Genomic DNA, 5995 nt, shown 5'->3' with positions numbered 1-5995 from the left:
TTTAGTGATCGCTCCCATTTACTCATCTAGCGGGGACCCGCGCGAAGCGCGGGTATCCCGCTAGTTTCTATAATAAAGAAAGAAACATCGACCTCGTCATGTTGAGATGATACATTGGCCCTATGAAAAAGTTATTTTGATCTGGGGTGGGGGTAAAACATCAGTTTATACAGTGTTGCCAGATATTTTCCTATTTTTTCGAAATTCAACACAAGTCTCGCCCTAAGTTATAAGATATGAAAATGAAACTTCACCTTCATACGGAACATATCTTTTTAGAAAGAAAGTTAATTTCATATTCAATTTGATCATCTGGGATGGTCAGTGTTATTATAAGCCATATGGGTGTTGCCCCCAAAACCGTGGCACATCCCCGTATACCTTTAACCAGGGAGAACCCCCTCCGGGGTCATGTCAGAGGTATACTGTGCCCAGTAGTCCTCTTTTTCTACTTGAAACGGATATTTCCTCAGACAACTTTGATCAACATTTGGTGATTTTTTATTTTGCTTTAACCCTGCAAGTATCTGCAAAAGTGTTCATATAAATCTCCTTCAGTCTTGAAAGCTTAATTTTAGTTAGCTTCTTCCTTTTTACAAGCTCATACAAATTCATGTCATCAATGAGCAGGGGATGCTTGAATGACAGAGAATTAGCAACAATAGGGGAGAGCGGGGAGTGTTCGCCCTATTTTTTTCTGACCAGCCTAGCGATGTCAATTTTAAGGTTAGGGATGTCCTGATTAGCCCATGTGAAAGCCCTATGTCTTAGCTATATACGGCCACAATCTCAGACCTATATGCCTTACAATAGCAACAGGATAGAGCAAACAAAAAAGTTTTGCAAAGTGGCGAACTTGCCCCATATTGGGGCAGGTTCGCCCATATGGTGGGGTAAGTTCACCCTAATCACAAAAAAGGTTTAAACATTGCATAACAATAACATATTCAATGCAAACATTTAGCAAGAGTATACAGGGCATTCATTCTCTTCTGGGGAGTCGCTAAATTTGTTGCAGGGGTCGGGTGTGGGTAATATGTAGGGGTCCAAAGTGAGCTTAAACGTATCATGTTTACAACTTCGGGGAGAAATGGATTAGGACATAAACTGTGGTATGAGTAATACCGATATCACATAACTTTAAAAAACATGTTTTCAGTAGTTTTACCTTGTTTAATGGTTTAATTATCAATATTTTGCATAATACGCTGATGGGGCAGGTTCGCCCTCCAGTTTGGGGTAAGTCCGCCCGGGGAAGATATAGGGCGAACATGCCCCATCCTCAAAAGGGCGAACGAGCCCCTTGTGCACATTTTTGTATTTTCTTCAGGGTATGCAAAATACAAATCGAATAAGGAGATTATAACTCCATTAAATCTTTGACAAATCCCATATGTTCCCAATACAGATTTCCATTAAAACCATCTGTATTTATGTATCAATGATAATACAACATTATGAATGCAAGAAAAAATTACGTTTTGGTGTAATTTTTTTGTTTTGGCTGCAGTTCGATGAACACGTCCCTATATGTCGCGTAGCTAATATGAGAAGTTTATAATGACCTATGTCACCTAATTTTGCCATCACCAAATTCCCTGATAGCCGTAGTGCTGAGAAACAAGGGGTGGGCGAACCTGCCCCTAGGGCGAACACTCCCCGCTCTCCCCTATCATGCAACTTGGTCATTTCTTCTTCAGCATGACTTTAAATGTCATACTTTCGACTCTCCTGCGAGCTCCTCTAGGGAAAAGTAACTGGACATTAATTTGTCTGGCTGTGAAAAGGTTCTGTGCATTATTGTCTTTGACTATTCTCATATCTTTCGAGACCACCTTTGCACAGTATTTTTGTCGGACCTGAGAGCACATCAGACATACCAAATTGCATTTTGAATACGAGGAATGTCCTTTTGATATAAAATAATTTTGATTTTTTTTAAAATTCGCGATACAATAAAAATTTTAAGGTAAATTATGTATATTGATTTTTTTTATTTGTTGACAAGTTAACTTAATAAATCTAATGATGTTTACTTAAAGTGTATGTAGCTGGGATGAAAAGCCGACCACTAATCCATTAATTAATGTTAATTGAAAAATTTGACCTTTCATAGTGAAGATATAGATTTTTTCCCAAAAGACCTACATTTTTAGGTGTTTTGGTGAATCTATATCTTCAATACGAAAGGTCAAATTTTCATATGATGGACGGCTTTTCATTCCAGCTACATACACTTTAAGTACATATCACTAGATTTATACAATTTACAATTTCCAAAATATCAATTTTTAATCATTTGAACCCTTAAGAGTTATAAAAATATCCACATCTCACTATTAAACCCTAATTATGGCAACACCCATGTGGTTTGAAACAACACTGACCATTTATACAACTGATCAAATTTAATATGAAAGTAAATTTTATTCTAATAAACTTTCCTTGTGAAGGTGAAGTTTCATTTTCGCATCATTTAACTTAAGGTGAGACTTGTGTTAAATTTCGAAAAATAGGAAAATATCTGGCAACACTGTATAAACATATGCTTTCCCCAAGCTTAGTGTAAATTTTTCATAAGACCAAATATGTATCATTTCAACATGGTGAAGTTGATGTTTCAATTTCACATATTTTTTAAGGAATGCATACCGTGGTATTTTGGTATTTTTAAAACTGGTAAAAAGTTGAAAATAACCACATCTCACTATTTAACCCTAATTATGGCAACAGTGCAACACCCATGTGGTTTGGAACAACACTGACCATTTATACAACTGATCAAATTTAATATGAAAGTAAATTTCTTTCTAATAAACTTTCATTTTCAACTTAAGGTGAGACTAGTGCTGAATTTCGAAAAAATAGGAAAATATCTGGCAACACTGTATAAACAGATGTTTTCCCCCAAGCTCAAATGTAAATTTTTCATAAGACAGATGTATCATCTCAACACTGATGAGGTCGATGTTTCATTTTCACATCTTTATTTTAGGAATGCATGCCATTGTATTTTGGTATAAAGACTGCAAAATAGCTGAAAAAGCTGAAAAATAGCTGAAAAAACTGAAAACCCCGATTTTGGCAACACCCATGTGGCTTGGAACAACACTGACCTAATAACTGATCAAATTTGATATGAAATTAACTTTCTTTCTAAAAAATGTTCCTTGAAAGGATGAAGTTTCATTTTCACATCAGTTAACTTAAGGTGAACTTGTGCTGAATTTCGAAAAAATAGGAAAATGTCTGGCAACACTGTATAAACAGATGTTTTTTCCCCAAGCTCAAATGTAAATTTTTCATAAGACCAATGTATCATCTCAACATGCTGTGGTCGATGTTGAACTCGGAGCACTACCATATGGTTTATGAGCTGTACAAAGTTGGTATATTTTCATACTTTGAAAAAATTGAAAAACACCCCTATTTCAAATAAATGGTATAACCCACCCTGACATCTGGTGATTATTTTTATACTTTCAATGCGACATCTAAGGTTTGACCTATTCATACCTTATAAAGAAAACAGTATATATATATTGTGTATATTAGTAACACTGGCTTCAAAACTTGACAAATTGACTGCTGAAAAATGCAAAATTGTGAAAATAGGCCGAAAATGAAAATTTGGCTGTTACCATGGCAACGGGGATATTTTTCCCAAATTTATTTCATGTGTGTTTGTTTCAGGTCAAGGTGCATCAAATATGAAAGTTTAAAGGAAATCCATTTTTTGACCGTGGCAAACATTTTTAAAAAATTCTCCAAAATAACAGATAATGCCTCTTAAATCATCCTCTGATGATATACGATGTTGTTAATCTTTTTTCATCCCAATGTATCCGCTCTTCCTTCGGGGTAGTGTGTTGTTCAGTGAAAAATAAAACGGCGCGAGCATTGATATTGTCATTTGAACAAATAACAAAATCACACCCAGTCGTTTACCTCTTATTTGGATATGGGGCGCTCTAAAACAAATAATCTCGCTGAACAGTATTCTACACTGCAAATTTTGACACCTTGTTTAAGCCTAATGCTCTGCGAAAGGTTTCCAGGTATTTCAATAGTAAAGGTCGGATTTCAAAAGTTGCAGTATAGGCATCATACAAAAGTGCAAAGCAAACACGCTGTAAAGTCATAACATAAACATTTTCGTCATAGTGATGTTCCGTAACCCGAGTGTTTATGAATGAGGGCAGCTGTCATTTTTGTTTTGTTCTGCACAAATCTGAATTTTTGTCCGTTTTTGATTTCAAAACGCACCGGTTGAAGTTCAATACGCTCACTTAAGATTATCATTTTCTTTCAACACATATCTTCAAGTGTAAGTGCCTTACAATTGGGTTCTTTAGAAACCAAAAATGTTGGGAGATATTCATCATTTTCTACTATACCCCGGTATCCAAAGATCTCATCGTCTGAAAATCAATACACGTGTTGGCGTGCATAGACGATACACGTGTATTTATTTAGTTTCCCTGTCTGTACAATATATTTACCAGGCGTTGTCGCTGTGTACCTCTCTTTGTATTCGTGATTCGTCCCCTGGATATGCTACCCTCAAACTTTGTTAGGTAAATAAACAGGGTTTATTCAATTAATTTAAACAAATGCATGGACGTTTTCGTTACACCCCACCCCTCCCCCTCACACACACACAAATGAAATGATTTGAACCTTAGAAAAGAAGTCTGTCAATAGAAAACGTTTAATGAAAAAAATATCGCTTAACAACACTTTACAACTCCAAATGGCAAGACATTCCGAAATTTACTTAATATAAATTGTATAAGTAATTTCACATAACAATCCTTACAAGTTATTCCTAATTAATTAGCATTAGCTTTACAAGAATGAAATACAATACAAACATATGCACAATAATGTGCTTGACTGTAACAGAACAATTTTACCAAACAATTATTTCAAATTTACACTCTGGCTTAGGTTTACATTCACACTTTCTTTGGTTTGTATAAATACTTATTACAATTAAGCGGTATACTTGATCTCCTCAGGTGAACATTGATACCTGTCAACGCAATGACACGCTAGCGACATCATCACAATAAGAGCTTATTTCCAAACCCCATGTGTCTCATTTACTTGAGATACAATCACAATTACTTTGACATGTTTGACAATGCTGCATAACAATAAGCAGACTATTGTTGTAATTTGGGAAACAAATGCCTCACACAGTATTGTTACTGTGCGTCCATCCACTGTTTGCTTTGTAATGGGGCATCCAACTGAAATTATAATACCTAGCATCACAACACATTGCAATACCACACCACAGGGATATCAGAAACATGGGATAGTGGACTTAACACGGTTTGGAAATAAAATAAGCTCTTCAATGTTGCTTTAAGTATAGTATTTCTACGAGTACGCCGTCTGTTATCAGAGTTACGGTGCAGCCTGTCCCTATATGAGTGGTCGAGCTTTCGTCAGATGACTTCATCCAAGACTGTATTCCCGGACTGTATTATGAATTCCTGTCGAGAACACCAATCTACTTGTACTGCTTTAGTTTAGAATGAGCCAGGGCCCTTGAACATTTCAGGTTCAACATAATAGGAGAAGTGCCGTATGTGATTAGACATACGTAATACTATTTGAAGTCCTCCAAAACGCAATTTCTTTGGAATGAGATAGTAAGTTTGGGCCTTCTTAAATAACACTGGTTTTAATAATACATTTCAACCGTCTATATACATACACATGTATAACTTTTCACGACGTTACTTCATCTTCATCTGATACAGTGCATCCCTCAGAAATGAGTATTGCTGCACCTTGAATAATAACATGGCGAGGCGAACAAAAGTGCTAATGGTGAACGTGAAGAGAGTTTATTATATACAGTGCTTCGTGCGAGTAAAAATAGCATCAGCAATTATGGAAGCTGGATGCTAGCAAGTCCGTGCCGAAATGCTTCTACGGACGGTGCTGCAACGAGGGATGGAGGAAGATCATTCCATAGCTT

General features: G+C 36.1%; 1 protein-coding gene across 1 annotated transcript in view; it reads right to left on the bottom strand.

Moving 5' to 3' along the window:
• Positions 1–5149: 5149 nt before the first annotated feature.
• The window catches only part of LOC140171487 (ATP-binding cassette sub-family C member 9-like), a 67330-nt gene continuing 66484 nt past the window's right edge, over positions 5150–5995 (bottom strand). Inside the window, exon 32 of the mRNA XM_072194756.1 lies at positions 5150–5995. This exon is cut by the window's right edge and continues 482 nt beyond it. The gene's annotated coding sequence lies outside the window, so the exon portion shown is untranslated.

The sequence above is a fragment of the Amphiura filiformis genome, chromosome 15, assembly GCF_039555335.1.
Source record: "Amphiura filiformis chromosome 15, Afil_fr2py, whole genome shotgun sequence".
In the NCBI taxonomy this organism is placed as follows: domain Eukaryota; kingdom Metazoa; phylum Echinodermata; class Ophiuroidea; order Amphilepidida; family Amphiuridae; genus Amphiura; species Amphiura filiformis.
Note: the sequence above shows the minus strand (reverse complement) of the source record. Positions and strands in the feature narration are given on the sequence as shown.